Raw genomic sequence first — 16,979 nt, forward strand, 5'->3', positions numbered from 1 at the left:
AATGGAGGACAATTGGGGAATGTGTATGGGAGTCCTTAGTTTACGCTTTGAAATGTTAGGAAGCCCTGGAGAGAGGTTTTGGCTCAGGTTATTATGATTGTCCCTACACTTTGTATGACTATCCAAAAAACCGTGAATCCACATTAAGCATTATGATGTTCTCTTGGGTGGTTGGGGGGTGGAGAACCTTGAAGGAGTGTGTTGAGAATTCCTCATAAGGATTTCAAGAGGAGTATATGTATTTGGTAGCATCCATTCCATGTTGTGAGTGGAGTTTGGGAATCCTAGAGAGGGATTGTTGTTAAGTGATTACCAAAAGGGTTTTGGTAGAGGTGAAGTGTTGGAAAGTTGGGATTGAGATCTGATAATGTTGTTTTGCCCTAGTTGAGTGCATGTCAATGGTTGGAGGTGTGTTGAGAAGCATGGGTGTGTTGTTGGGGCATTTAAACCTTTTGAGTGCTAGTAACCTTGTGAGGGGTCTTGTGAGGTTTTAGAGGGTTATCACTTAATTGGATAGGTGAGTTAGGAGAAAGATATCCCTTAATTGGTTTAGTGTGTGGATGCTTTGCTTCAATTTCTGATTAAATAAGGCATTAGTCCTTAGTAAATATAAAACCTAGAGTCTGAAAACCTTTCTGATATATAAATTGTGTTGCTCTAGTCTATCCTATTGCAAATTTTGAGTGTAAACATAAGTCTAATTTGGTAAGCTCTTCTCCTATTTAAAATATCAAACAGTTGTTAGACTTGATCAATATGTAGTTTCATTTCCTGGGACTTTGGAAGAAATAATGTAAAGATGTTTTATATATAAATTACTCATTTATAGATTAAGCAAATCATTTAAATATGTAAATTTTTAGAAGAGGTTAATTTTTTTTTGTCTCTGTTACTTTTCTGTATAGATTAGAATATGTAGATTCTTGAAACACAAACTATTAACACACAAATAAATCATTTATTTAGAATAGATCATATTTTGCTCCTCAAAATATAAGTCTTACATCAATTGTCTACTCCTCAATATATTACAGACTTGCACGCTTAACAACATGGGGGTCTCTATATAGAAATAACAGTCCCTAAAAATAGACTGTAAATTGAACTTGTTTCTTCCATACATTTAGCATGCACAATTTAGAAAAAAAATTAATTTTAAGGCTCCTAAATTGAAAATTCTAAAAACATGATCAATCATGCATTATGCATACAATGCATTATTTATTGTATTGATTAGGACTTGAGAACAACAATAGCTTTAAGAGTTAATTATCAACAACGTTTAATTAGTGACTAACAACACCCACCTACTTAAGGGATGTGGATATTCTCATTACTCCCTCCATACTAGTTACATCAGCTTTATTAAAGTAAAAACCATCCTTCAAGTAGTTTGACTGGTTGTCCTTAATTTATATATCAATCCTCTAATTGTCTTTGCAACAATTTTTAATATAATGGTAAGATTAATAATTGTGAATGGTCAATATTATGTTGTAATCATCTTGAAATTTCTGAGTTTAATTTTTTCTTTTTTCTTTTATAAATTCATCAGATACTTGTAATTGTTTAACACTATAAATTGATTGTATTTGTGGAATTTAGTGTACCTTATATTTAATTACAACTCTAAATTTAAATCATAAGGTTTTAATGTATGGAAGGTGATTTGCAGGTATGAAGGAAGAAAGAGTTCAAAATCTATTGGAAGGTAATTTGTAGATATTAAAATCTACAAAATGAGGTGTCAGTTGGATCCCAAAAATGTTGCAAGCGTACAACTCATGTTCTACTCTAAAACATCTGCAGAAAGATATTTGATGTAGAAGAAACGAAGAAAGAGACAAAAAAGTTATAACGATTAAAAAATAATGGGTAACCTGTGCGTGTTCTTGTGATGCTTTTACATATGTTGAGTTTTAGGATGAGAAACAGCAAGAGATCTCTCCAAATTATGTAATAAACCCTAGATTTTACTATCATATATATTTCTCTTGTTCCTCTTGCTTTCAACTCAATAGATCACAATGTCACTTCAAATTCACTAATAGCTCTAAAACTTAACCAATTATTTTTGCAAATTTTAGCAGAAAACACCAATAAATTGAGAAATTCCACTAATATTTTATCCTAGTTTCCTTACAACTTAAGCAACACATACAATAAAGATCTTTGTGAAAGCAGTATATTAATTGCATTAAACCACAATAGTAAAGTTTTACCCCACCACCTCAATAGTGGCCTCGAACAACAGCAGTAGGGTTTGAGCAATTCAACGAGTTCATCAAATTTTGAAACCCCAAAATTTGTACTGAAGGGAAAGTTCGGAATATTTAAAAATCATAAAAAATGTGATATGGTCAAAGTTAGGAGACACAATATTTGCGACAAGCAAAACTTAGAAAAGCTAGAAAATTCTATGTATTTCGAACTGCTTGGTATTATGTCCAAAAAAGGGCAAACAACTATTTATTTAACACTACAAACTAACTGTATTTGTGGAATTTGCTGTATATTTAGTTACAACTCTAAATTTAAATTGTAAGGTGTAATACATGGAAAGTGATTTGCAGGTATGAAGGAAGACTAGTAAAAAGAATTGTGTAAGATGTGTTGAATACCTTAAAGATTACTCAGCTAGATGTCCCTTCTTATCTTGTGGGAATCCAAAGGCATATGTGTGACCTATTCAAAAGATTACATTTCAGTTTGTGGCATAACATAGTGAGAGTTTGAGTCAATGATTTAGATGACATTGGTAAAACTACCTTGGCCAAGGTTGTTTACAATATAATTTATGTTGGGTTTGATGATTATTGCTTAGGACAGAAAAACACTACCCTTGTGGACTTGTAACGGGTGATTCTAAGAAGATTGGTAAATTACCATGAAGAAGTTTCAAGTGATACTGAGGGAAAAGCTCTTATGAGAAACCTGTTGCTAGGAGTTCATACCCTTTTCATATTGGATGATGTGAATGGTCAGAGCCACTTGGATGAAATGAATGGGGATTGGTTTGGGTTTGGTAGTAGAATCATCATTACATCCCAAGACCGGCACATACTCAATCATGCTAAGGTTGATTCACTTCTTCAAATGAGTGGGTTAGGTGAGGATGAAGATCTTGAGTTGTTCAGTAGGCATGCTTTCTCGAGGGCATTCATGGAGACCCCATATGAAGATCTTTCTACAAGAATTGAAAGAGCCTACTGAGGTCATCCTCTTTCATTACAAGTTATTGGAGAACATTTGTCTGATAAGTAGGCATTCAATGTTGGGAAGAAGCTCTCCATAACATAGGGGAAAATCAAGAAATATTTTAGATCTCATGTTGTGTGGTTCTGTTATGAGGGAGATGACTTCTTTTTTAGATTTATTCTTGTTGATATTGGATGGTCATGGATAGTCATATTGTGCATGTTTTGTATTGGGTGTCATAGCTCTATCCGCCAAGACCACTATGATCATTTCTGTACAAGCTCTTTATATATCCTGCTATGTTTTTCTAAGGACAGAGGCCCAACAGAATCTCCCAACTAATTAATTAAAAATGTAGCAAGTAATTACACCCAAAAATATGGCCAGGCTCTTATGCAACAATTATAGGCAACATTTAGGCACTAACCTATGTTTACAAATCTTAGGATTATAGTCCTAGCTTATGCCAGGGACCCATACCATCTCGCTTGACAATAATGGGATACATTTAAGCAAGAGTTTTGAAGGGTTAATTCAACATTTTAGAAAATTTATCAAATCATATTCCACGATTGCAATATTTTATATCATAGATTTTTGTTGTTTATATTCATATTGTTGATTACATAGGCAAATGATCAATTAACTTTATAAAAGGGCAGCCACAAAATACAACGAATACACAATAATGAACTTAGTACACATTTATTGGATCGAATATCAATATTTGTATATATATTAAAAAAAGGTATGTCTATCAAGTCAATACAAGTATTACAAAAATGTGGCATATGTCATGTCCAAATCGATATACAACAAAAATGTAGAATATATCTACATGTATTGGTCATTCTATGACCACAACTAACATTATATGATCATAAACTTGTGGTGGATCATCAAAATTGAGCCTCTTCAATGCAGTACGCGGCTCTGTAGATGGTTGCAAAACCACAATTCAAAAGCCAAGTTAGAATTCTTTTGTAAAAAATAGTTCACAATTAACAACATAACTATGCATTTAACTATAATTTCTTTCCAATTGAAATGTAGATTACCTCATCGGCTGATCTCGGATCTAATGTCTTCGCTCTCCTCTCCTTGGCAGTCTTAGGATTTTTCTTGAAGATAAACTTAAAAGGATCCACATTATGGCCGAACCGCAAAGGGGGCTATTGTAGATTAAATGTACAATTAATACAATGTACTAACATAAATATATCAAAAAACACTTAAAAGCTATAATATAGAGAACAATGATGTATCGGTGCTTGAGATGCTTCTCCAATGGACTGAGGATGGCTCACTATCGATGGAGAAACTGTCGCTATTACCTATACAAAAAATGATCAAAGATTAAATACAATTAATATAATGATAAGTATTGTAGTAAAAAAACAATTAATGTAATATATCAAACAAAATTGTATCGGATCTTGAGATGCTTCTCCAGTGCACGAAGGAGGGCTCGTCATTGATGAAGCAGCTATGGATATTTCATGTATGAAAAAATTATAAGATTATAATTTACCACAAGTTCATATGTACATGTACATATAATCATGAAATCAAGAAAATAAAGTAGAGATGCATACCTTCACCCTATCTCATTCCACGAGCAAATTAGGTGCATTCAACAAATCCACATAGCTCAATGGCCATTGTACATGTAAAATAGACAAAAAACACTAATCAATCTACAAATCCCAACTAAGACAATTTCAATATTTTCAAACAATTGTACAACTAAAAATGTGTTCAATTACCTTCTTCCCACGTTTTGGCATCTTCGAGGAATTCTTTTTCTTAGGACGACGCCTAGACGTGGAGGGGGTACCCTAAAAAAACAAAATTAACATGAGATATTAGTACAGATAATATATTAAACATAATTTTAAAAATCTAAAATGAAATGACTTGCATATTCATCAAAAAAATACATAAAAACGGTGTACAAAATATGATACCGTATAGCCTTGTAGGCCAAAATCAATCGCTGACAGCGTGATGTCATCAATATAGGACATTTGGTCCGCTATCAACACCTACAAACCAAAAATTGGACCAAGTATTAAAGATAGTTAGTATATCTTGTAAATTTTTTTGAATTCAAAGTGTACTATTCTATTTTAACATGTTACAAAATTTATACCTCAGGCATCAAAGTTGCAGTTGTAGTAATTGCGAGAGGAGTATGGGATATCATTGTTGCATCCTGAAATGCATATTATTTGTATCAATTTAAATCGATGTATAAATGAAAATTCATTTATCTAATTACAAATTTAAAGTGCCTAATAAATAAAATGCTATGAATTCAAATCAACACACGTGTGTCTACGACTGATGGCCAAACAACATATCCATCAACTCCTCTGTCAGCGCCACATCCTCAACCATGTGGGTCTGACATCTACTCTCATAAATCGTGCACAAATGAGATGTGGATCTATCTGTAGTGGCCTCATTATCAGTCCCTGAGCAACTGACACACACATGTTGAATGGGCTCTATGTTGCCACCGAGAGCAATTAATGGCTCATCATCTAGTACAAGAGGGTGTGTTAACTGTGTCCCATGTTGGATGATGGCACCAATCGATGTTGTGGCCGCCTAAAGAGTCTGTAGCTCCATCAACTCTTTTAGCTCTACTGGGACAGCCTGATGCACCTTGGGTTTGGTGCTAGGGGCGGCTACTTTCCAAGGCTAATCGCCTACGGGCTCCAGCTCTATCTTGGGCAGAGCCACCACCTCTACCATGGAACTCTCTCATGTCAAAATAGTTTGGCCGCACATTGAGGACAAAATCAAAGTATACTTTTCTCAAAAAATAAAATGGCACCTCATAATTATTACAAAGTGGATCATCAAAGACCATCCACTAACTCTGCCAAAAAAGTTTCTTCATCTGCACATTGGTACACCAATGTATGGGAAACCTCTTTGCATTAAGAGGTAACGACTAACCAATTTTATGATCAACAAAAAGGGCATATATTTGTTGTTTAATAATATTTTTGTTTTTCACTCCCTCGTATGATAACCCACTAGCATAGTATTGATGACACATATCTCTAAAGTTTCCCCATTTTGTAATTTATGTGGAAATGGTTGTGGCACCACTAGCTAATGTTTCTAGGCTAGTGGCGAGGGATTTATGATGCTCAAACTCGGATATTTTAAATTTATTAATCAGTCTATTTATTTTAGATGTGTTTTTTCCTAACTGATTAATCAGTTGCTCCTGTGTTTCACGTGTATGGTCAAAAGGAGGAACTAGAGGTGTATCTTGTGGGTTTTGTTCGGGGTTTTCAGGAGGTGCATCTTCTTGTTGTTGTTGTGGATTATCATAATCTAGTTTTTGAAACAAAAAATAAAAAAATCTAATCAAAATAAATGAAATTAAATTCAAAACGTAAAAAAAATTGAATAAACGAGAAAGAAAGACAAAAAATAAGAAAAACTAACCTTGATCCATAGCGTTTGGTGGAGAAATGTGGTAGCCCGTTCGCGGTTTCGTGGAGAAAATAGAGGAAAAAATGTCGCGGTCACAAAGAAAATAAGACCCAATCGCTTTTTAAAAAAGTTTTTTTGACAAGTACCGCACACGCGCTCACTTTCCTAAAAACACCGTGTATGCGATATCTTTCTTTAGGCTTGGGAACAACGGACCTAAGCGCATATGCGGTGATTTCAAATTTTAATACCGCGTACACGCTACTTGTTTTTTCATGTTTTTTTTAGGTCGTGTCCACTTTTCTTATCACCATCTTTGTATACATACCCGCATTTCAGGATGCAGCAGCGGTATTTGATATTCCTCCCGCAGTTACTGCAACGCAACTTCAACGTCTGAGGTATAAATTTTGTAACATGTAAAAATAGAATAGTACACTTTGAATTCAAAAAAATTACAAGATATACTAACTCTCTTTAATGCTTGACAATTTTTTGTTTGTAGGCATTGTCAGGGGATCAAATGTCCCAGATTGATGATGTCACGCTCTCAACAATCGATTTTGGCCTACAAGGCTATACGGTATCATATTTTGTACACCTTATTTTATGTATTCTTTTGATGGAATATGCAAGTCATTTCATTTTAGATTTGTTATATTATGTTTAATATTATCTATACTAATATCTCACGTTAATTTTGTTTTTTTAGGGTACCCCCTCTGTGTCTAGGCCTCGTCCTCACCAAAAGAAATACTTGAGGACGCCAAAACATAGGAAGAAGGTAATTGAACACATTTTTAGTTGTACAATTATTTGAAAAGGTTAAAATTGTCTTAGTTGGGATTTGTAGATTGATTAGTATTTTTTGTTTGTTTTATATGTACAACACCCATTGAGTTATGTAGATATGTTGAATGCACCTGATACGCTTGAGGATCTAGAGAGGGTGGAGGTATGTATCTCTACTTTATTTTCTTGATTTGGTGATTATATGCACATGTACATGTGAACTTGTGATAAATTATAATCTTATCATTTTTTTTTACAAGAAATATCCATAGCTACTTCATCAATGGCGAGCCCTCCTCTATGTATTGGAAAAGCATGTCAGGCTCTAGTACACTTTTGTTTGATATATTACATTAATTGTATTTAACCTGCAATATTTATTATTGTATTAATTGTATTTAATCTTTAATCATTTTTCGTATAGGTAATAGCTACAACTGCTCCATCAATGGCAAGCACTCCTCAGACTACTAGAGAAGCATCTGAGGCTCCGGTACACTTTTGTTCTCTATATTGTAGATTTTTAGCGTTTTTTATCTATATATGTTAGTACATTGTATTAATTATATTTAATCTACAATAGGCCCCTTCGCAGTTCAGCCATATCTTGGATCCTTTCAAGTTTGTGTTCAAGAAAACTCCTAAGGCTAACAAGGAGAAGAGAAAGAAGACAGTAGATCCTAGATCAACAGATGAGGTAATATACATTTCAATTTCAAATAAATTATGGTAAAATGCATAGTTATGTTGATAATTGTGAACTATTTTCTACAAAAGGATTCTAACTTGGCTTTTGAATTGTGGTTGTGCAACCATCTACAAAACCGTGTACTGCATCAAAGAGGCTTGATTTTGATGATCCACCACAATTATAGGATCATATAGTGTTATTTGTGGTCATTGAATAACCAATACATGTAGATATATTCTACATTTTTATTGTATATCAATTTGGACATGGCATATGCCACATTTTTGTAAAACTTGTATTGACTTGGCATATATGCATTTTTTAATATATATAAATGTTGATATTTGATCCAATAAATATGTATCGTGTTCATTATTGTGCATTTCATTGATATTGATAGGCATATTCGATACGTACAGAATTTGTTCAGTGTGCTAATTATTGTGCATTTTGATATATATAAATGATTATTTATAAAGAATTTGTTCAGTGTATTCTGTGGCTGCCCTTTTATAAAGTTAAATGAATATTTGCCTATGTAATCAATAATATGAATATAAACAACAAAAATATATGATATAAAACATTACAATCATGGAATATGATTTGATAAACTTTCTAAAATGTTAAATTAACCCTACAAAACTCTTTGTTTCAATGAAAATGAGATTCAATGGTAATGGTCAGATTTGATCCATGGTAATGATCAGTGAATGCTTTTGATTCATTTCATTTATATTTGTCAATGTGTGTGGTGTGAGAGCACCCTCATGCTCGCAATGGTCAAATTTTGGTTCTCATCTTGTTTTACCATTGTTTTATCTAAATAAGGTAATTTGGGACCATTAATGATCATTTGAAGCCATTTGTGAAAGTTTGGAGTCATTTGGATAAAAGATTTAAAAGTTGCTCAATTGTTGTCAAAGTTGCTCAGTTGTTGTCAAAGTTGTCAAAGTTTGGGCTCATTTGGATAAAAGATGTAAAATTTTCTCAGTTGTTGTCAAAGTTGCTCACTTGTTGTCAGAGTTGTCAAAGTTGTCAAAGTTGCAAGATAGGCTAGAATTAATTTTGTTTGTCATGTGCACAAACCAATGTCACGAGCATGTCTAGGTGGGAAAGTTTATGCTAGGTTGTTGTTGTTGTTCCTCCTAAAGCATTGGAACATTGAGAGCCATACCCTACCAGTGCGATCTCTAAAGTGCCCTTAGTCCAAAAAATTGTCAAACTTTGACGAACTATTTCTCCCAATCCAGGACACGTATTTTTGATCCTTTTGAACCTGTAGGGTCATGTGAGGCTCGTCTACAATGGCCTACCTCAGTTTCTGACGACTCGGAGCCATTTTCAATTCATAGCATTTTTTCACCTGTTGCAAAAATCGTCAGTTGCATGCAATGCAAAGTTGCAAGATAGGCTAGAATTGATTTTGTTCATCCTATACACAAACCAACATCGTGAGCACATCTGGGTGGGTAGGTTTATGTCAAGCATGCTCTTGTTGTGCCTCCCAAAGCATCGAAACGTCGAGAGCCATACCCTACCGACACGATCTCTCAAGTGCCCTGAGTCCAAAAAATTGTCAAACTTTGATGGACTATTTCTCCCAATCCAGGACACATGTGTTCAATCTATTTGAACCTTTAGGGTCACGTGAGGCTCACCTATAATTTCCTATCTCGGTTTTTTATGACTCGGAACCATTTTCAATTGGTAGCATTTTTTTTGTGTGCTACAAAAATCATCAATTGCATGTAATGCAAAGTTCCAAGATAGGCTAGAATTGATTTTGTTCGTCGTGTGCATAAACCAACATCATGAGCACGTTCAGGTGAGAATTTTTATGGTAGGCATGCTCTTGTCATGCCTCCCAAAGTGCCAGAACGTTGAGAGCCATACCCTACCGGCGCGATCTTTCAACTCACCTGAGTCCAAAAAAGTGTCAAGCTTTGACAAACTGTTTCTCCCAATTCAAGATACATATGATCGATTCATTTGAACATGTAGTGTCATGTGAGGCTTGTCTAAAATGGCCTATCTCAATTTCTAACGACTTAGAGCCATTTTAAATTGGTAGCATTTATTTGCCTGCTGCAAAAACCGTCAGTTACATGCAATGCAAAGTTGCAAGATAGGCTATAATTGATTTCATTCGTCGTGTGCATAAACCAACATCACGAGCACATCCGAGTGGGCAAGTTTGCACTAGGCATGCTCATGTTATGCCTCCAAAAGAACCGAAACATCAAGAGTCATACCCTACTGACTCGATGTAGAAGTTGTTTGACAACTTTTTTGACAATAATAACAATTTTTGTTCAAATTGTATCTACTCAATCTATGACTCCCATTACTCAAATAATTCTCCATGATTATACAAGAATCAAGAATGGTCATGATTGACCTTATCAATAATGGTCATGATTGACATTATCACATCACATAAACTCAAAACATAGTCACATATTATTCAAAAATTTGCCTCTATATATGGACAAATCAGCTCTTGGCTATTTAAATATACAAAAAATTGTGTTACAAATCATCTCATGTGTTTTTATACAAAATTTGGCATTTAAATATGTGTAATTCAGCTCATCGCCATTTTAATATCCAAAATTTGACATCTAAATATGTACAAATCAGCTCATGGTCATTTAAATATAGAAAATTATGCCCCTAAACATGTACAAATCAATTCATGGGAATTTATATATACAAAACACGAATATAGAACAATTTGTCGATAATAAAACAAAATTCTCAAAATCATTCTACTATGAACCGTAGAATCAATCAAGTGAGCCTTTAGGATTGACTCTAACCCGTATTGTGTCAAGTATTGCCTCGTGGTCAAATTCACGAACTTTCCATAAAATTTTGTTATGAGGTCTACCACAATACTTCATCAAATGAATATTTGTTGCAACAACAAGGTTAGAGAAATGAAGAATATTTCTATGTGTTTCAAAGTCTTCGAACAACCAAACATTAAAATTCATGATAAGGTATCTCCTAAGTCATGTTCTTGTCATGACAACAGACCCTATTGGGTACTCCATACCCTCTCTGTCAATGATTGTGGTTGTCAAATTTTTTTTAGACTCAACACAGCGACATAAAAAGTAATATGTTCCTTCTTCATTGATCTCTTCTGCAATGACTACATACACATGACTTGCATTTTATAAAGTGATAATTAATACCCAAAATAAAGTGTGATGTACAACAAAATGAACCAAAAAGAATACTTGCAAAAAAATTAACTCAAAAAATCACCTGAATCCACTAGGTCGAATACATGGTCAAAATCCACTCATGTCTCCATCTAGCTCAATTATAGTGCTTTGGGAATTTGATATGTATCAATGGAAACCAACGGTCTACAAGACCATTTTTCAACCCACTCTTGTGATTCACATTTTTCCCACAAAAAATACATGCATGAAAAACAAAAATATACCATCTGTCTCATATAAATTACTAGTGAACTTGCATTTGAACTCATAAATGAGTGCATGTCACTCAATCCTGTAACCGTACAACAATCTAGATAGTTTTCAATGTTAGATTTAATGATCAACCAAAAATATCTATGAACCATTGACGTACTTAGATTACCTAGACCCATCGTAGAGTTACACCATCGCATAATTATTTCTGCATCTATCAACTCAGCACCACGTTTGTACTTCAATTCTTCTCTAGCTAGGGCTCTTTTTACACATGCTCCTGCACCATCGTGCTCTCCCTTACCATGTCCAGCCTCAATAAAATTCCAAAAATGTTGTACACAGCTTGTCATATGCATCCTTGTCAACCAATAAAACATCCTTGCATTATTGAATTGTGCGGTACAATTATCTGACCATATTAAGTGTCGGTTGTATTGTATGTTTCTTTCTTTTAAATTATCGTAGAAAACTTTAAAGCATCCATGTACAAACTCTGATGAACGAGTACGATCATCACTTATGTAGAAGTGATACTCACTCACAACCTTTCTATCCTCCTTTGTGCTATCATCTACATGCATGAATGTTATGTGTACATAAATAGAAATTTGTGTAGAATGATAATACATAGATTGCACTTTATTTTGAGGTTGTAGTGTATAATTTTCAGCAAAATCAATGATAGAGACAATGGTGCCAAGAAGAAATGTGTCCTTACATAACTTGAATTGCTCATCTAACCATCGAGCTCTATGTGTATGCATTATGTACTCATAAACTAGTTTCTCTTGAAATATTTTCATAAATTCAGCTACACATATATCATTTTTCACTAACTCACATCTCTTCAAATCTTTTTCATCTTTAACTCCATATGTGATTGTCTTGTATTTTTCAAAAGAAACTAGTTTCATACCAATTTCATGTGTGTTCTCCAAACGTACACATCATAGTAAACGTTGCAAACCACCACATATAGCACAAGAACCTTCCAAACAAGGCATCTTATAATAAATGCAACCATCATGTCTATTACATGGCACACTTGAAATAAATTATTTTGCTAACTTAGGAGGTGCTTGTATATTGCATTCCTGCAAAACATCGTTAGTGTGCAAAGTAGAACAAATATGACAAAAAATATCATAGTGCATGCAAAATTAAATATGCATCCTACAACAACACGTGGTTCGTACATGATTAATCTTAATATAAAAAGGTTTTTCCACTTCAAAAAATCTTTGACAATTCTTATTTGAGGAAACTTTTCAAGGAATTTTTCATAGAATTTTGTTTGAGTCATATCCAAATAGTGTTTGGCATGTGGCTCACGATTTGTAGACCCGATTCGCCTTCTAACATCTCTTTGGTTGGGTAAAACTCTTGTGTTGTCATGTCAAAAAATTTCAATTAATGTTCTTAGTGCATCAACAACAACCTTGTCTTTGCATGGTAGTCTACTCGAGAATGCCCAAAGAGAATTATTGTTAGGTTCCTCTATTTTTTCTTTCCTCTATAATGCTTTACTTAATATTGTTCTACTAACGTTTTGTTGGTGTAAATAAATATCCATTATGGATATTATTACACTTTACTTAAGTTAACTTAGGATAATGCATTTCTTCGTAGTTTGGATTTGAGACACTTAGGGAAGTGTGCACATTGGGATAGACCTTGTAGGAGAAATTTCACCTTTTGTGGTCTTGTTTTGTTGTTACACTCCACATTCGGTGGGTCATCCACCTCTTGTGGAATATTATATTATTTCTCCTACCTACCCCTAATATTTCTTACCTACCCTTGTTTCTCATTGAGCCACATGTCATGATTGTGTGTTTGTACATCCATATGGCCTTGCCTATATAAGAAGGTCTATATTCATTGTATTGATGAATCTAGTTGATCATTTGCATATTGAGGAGAATACAGTTTTGTTCTTCTCATTCTATTGTCTCTCTTTTTATGTTTTTCAATGTACCCTTGATCTTGGCAAAATCCTACATGGTATCAGAGCCATTGGAGCTTCATTGATTGGTTTTTGGAGATATCGTGGAAGGCTTCTATTTTCGGATCTGAGGGACTGCATTTTTTGGAGGCATTTTAGAGCGTTTTTAACCTCACCATTGTGTCTGGGAGGCCGTTTCCATAAAAATCGAGTATAAATTCGACCTATTTTGGCGAAAATCGATTTTTGGGTGTGGAGGAAATTTTTTGCCCAATTCGGGCAGTACGGTAAGGAATTTTTGGATTTTTTTCAAACAAAAAAAAAATATTTTTTTTCTGAAAATTATTTTTCAGTTTGAAAAAAAATAAATAAATAAAATATATATTTTTTGAAAATTATTTTTGGAATCTGTACCTTCTGCCCAGTCAACAACGCACAGTCAATGCCCAGCCAGAGCCCAGTCAACATTTTCTTTGGAAATTTTTAGACCCCTCTCCGTTGAGCAGTTTGGTTTTTTGGGTCAACTTTGGAGGCCTATAACTTGCTCAATTTTGCTCCTTTTTTGGTGCAATTTTTTTTTATTTGGACTAATTTTTCATGCTCTTCGCAGTGGTGCGGTTATTTTTTGGTTTTGGTGCACAGGTTTTTCAGAATTTTCAGATTCTCTCAGCTGTACCTGTCCAATCCTCAATTCTGCAACTTCAAAGGCCTCATTTGAGCTCATACGACCTTTTTTTCAGGTGCCATTTTTTTTGAAAGTGCATGTTTTTTAATCTTCTTTCATAATCTATGATCAGATTTCAGAGATTTTGAGTAGAAGTTGTACTTTCAAAAATTGGTCTTATTTGGCCTATTTGGTATTTGTAAATTGCTTGGATCTTAGTTTAGATCTCTTGCACTATTAGTTTGAGTCTCTTTTGGCCTTATTGAGGCAATTGTAAAATTGAAATCAAAAGTCCACTTTGCCATTTTTTGCAAGTGTCCCACTGTACATGCACTAAGTATAAAGTGTCAAATCATCACTTTTGGGGGGGTTCTTTGATTGAGTGAATTTGGGGGGGTGTCTTGTGTGATTGTGCCTCTCTTTCCTTGTGCTCTTTCATTTTTGTTGCAATGAGTCCTCATAAATTTCCACCTTTAACTCCACATAATTATGCATCATGGAAAATTAAAGTTTGGAGCAAATTAATGGAAAAAGGTCTCGTGCATTACATAGATGGAACAATAGTAGCACCACCTGATCCTAAGGCTGATCCTAATGCTCAGTTAGAATGGCTCACTAAGAATTGCATGGCTCTTGGAACTTTGCGCAAGTATGTATCAGATGACCTCATCTTTCATATTGAGAAGTGTACCACAATCAAAGATGTTTGGGATATGCTTCAGAAATTGTATGGTCAAGTTGATGAAATCAGAGGGTATAAGATTGACAATGAGCTCACCAACTTGGATCCGAAGAGTTTTGATATAATCCAAGATTATGTCACCAAAGCAAATGAGCTAAGAGCAAAGCTTAAAGATTGTGGAATTGACAAAAAGGATGCTCAATTGATATTCAACTTGTTGGACAAGCTTGCACCAGAATATGCAGCATTTGTGTCTAGCTTCCAAACTCATCGTTTGACAGTGGGGAGTTCCTATGTTATGCCTTCATTTGATGCTTTCACAGAAATGTTGATATTGGAACAATCTAAGTTGTTGAACATGGGGTTTCTCAAGTCTTCAAAGTCCAAGGCTTTGGTGGCTAATCAAGAGAATCAAGGAAGTCAAGGCAAAGATTCCAAGAAGAAGAAGAAGCAATCTAAGTCACAGCCACAACAGGAAAAAGGACAATCATCCTCTCCATCACAAGGCGATTTTTCATCCTCTTCCAAGAAGGGGACACCACCTAAGAAGGATAAGACAACTTGTGCATATTGCAAGAAGTATGGTCATGATGAGCATCGATGCCACACAAAGCAAGTTGATGAGTTAACTAATCTTCTTAAGAAAAACAACATCAACTTGCCATCCGCCTATACAAAGAAGGATTCATCTCCTTCCTCTTCCTCACAGTCTAAGGGAAAAGGGCAAGCATTTGTGGCTACAACAAGTTCTTCACAGCAGTGGATACTTGACTCAGGTGCCTCATATCATATGGGTTCTACAAAGGAACAGTTTTCTTCATTGGAGCCATGTAAGGTACCTCACATTTACATAGGTGATGATACACAAGTAGAGGTTGAAGGGAAAGGTTCAGTTGACATGGATGATGGAACATTTGAAAATGTTCTCTATGTTCCTAACTTGTCTACCAACCTTCTCTCTATCTACCAAACCGCTCACTATGGGAATGGGAAAAAGGTTGAGTTTACACCAGATTCAGTTGTGGTAAAGGAACTTGATGATGATGCCTTGGTAGCAGTGGGACAAGTCAATGACAACTCAAGGCTTTATTCATTCTCCCACTTTGTGCCATGTTCACCTTCTAGAGCCTTGCTTACTCATTCAAATTCTGAAAGTAAGCTATGGCATGAGCGGTTTTGTCACCTCAACTACCGCTATCTTCAGCAGCTCAGCACTAAGGACATGGTCATAGGTCTACCTCAAATCAGTTTTTTAGAGGGTGTATGTTCAGGTTGTTCCATGGGCAAGCATCCCGAGGAGAAGTTTGATAAAGGGAAAGCTTGGAGAGCTTTGGAAGTTCTTCAACTTGTTCACAGTGATGTAGCAGGTCCATTTCCAGCACCTTCATTTAGCAAGGCCCGCTATGTCCTCACCTTCATTGATGACTACTCCCGTTTCACTTGGGTCTACTTTCTCATTCATAAGAGTGAAGTATTTGACAGATTTCAGGACTTCAAGACTCGTGTGGAGAAGCAATCCGGGAAAGTGGTCAAGATTCTTCGCATAGATAATGGAAGGGAATATGTAAACAAAAGACTTGAGGATTTTTGTACATTTGAGGGGATTGATCTACAGCATTCTATCGCTTACACTCCATAGCAGAACGGAGTTGCAGAACGCAAGAATAGAACTCTCAAAGAAATGGCTAGTTGTATGACACATGCACGTTCTCTTAATCCCACCTTTTGGGCAGAGGCTATCAGTTGTGCCACACACATCCAGAATCGGGTTCCTCACAAAGCTTTGCAAGGTATTACTCCTTTTGAGGCTTGGGCTGGTAGGAAACCGATTGTGAGATATTTCAGAGTCTTTGGGTGTCCAGCATGGGCTCATATACCTTCGCAAAAACGCAAGGCATTGGAACCTCAGAGTTGGCCTTGCATATTTGTTGGATATCCTGAGGGTGTTAAGGCATATAGATTGATGGATCCTAAGACACATGAGGTGTTCATTGAGAGGAGTGTTCACTTTGAGGAAAACTCTCCTAGCTTAGCCTCTCTACCTCCTCCACCTTCCTCCATTGTGGATAGTGATGTTAGTGATTCAAATGATGAGACTC

General features: G+C 35.1%; 1 long non-coding RNA gene across 1 annotated transcript in view; it reads right to left on the reverse strand.

The window, feature by feature from the left end:
* Nucleotides 1-3,915: 3,915 nt before the first annotated feature.
* Nucleotides 3,916-16,979, reverse strand: part of LOC131069559 (uncharacterized) — a 38,569-nt gene continuing 25,505 nt past the window's right edge. The window contains exons 2-6 of the long non-coding RNA XR_009372097.1: nucleotides 5,351-5,413; nucleotides 5,166-5,243; nucleotides 4,794-5,036; nucleotides 4,257-4,532; nucleotides 3,916-4,131 (exon numbers count right to left, since the gene is read on the reverse strand). This is a non-coding gene — a long non-coding RNA (uncharacterized LOC131069559). The remainder of the gene's footprint in view (nucleotides 4,132-4,256; nucleotides 4,533-4,793; nucleotides 5,037-5,165; nucleotides 5,244-5,350; nucleotides 5,414-16,979) is intronic.

Source organism: Cryptomeria japonica, chromosome 3 (genome assembly GCF_030272615.1).
Source record: "Cryptomeria japonica chromosome 3, Sugi_1.0, whole genome shotgun sequence".
Lineage (NCBI taxonomy): Eukaryota > Viridiplantae > Streptophyta > Pinopsida > Cupressales > Cupressaceae > Cryptomeria > Cryptomeria japonica.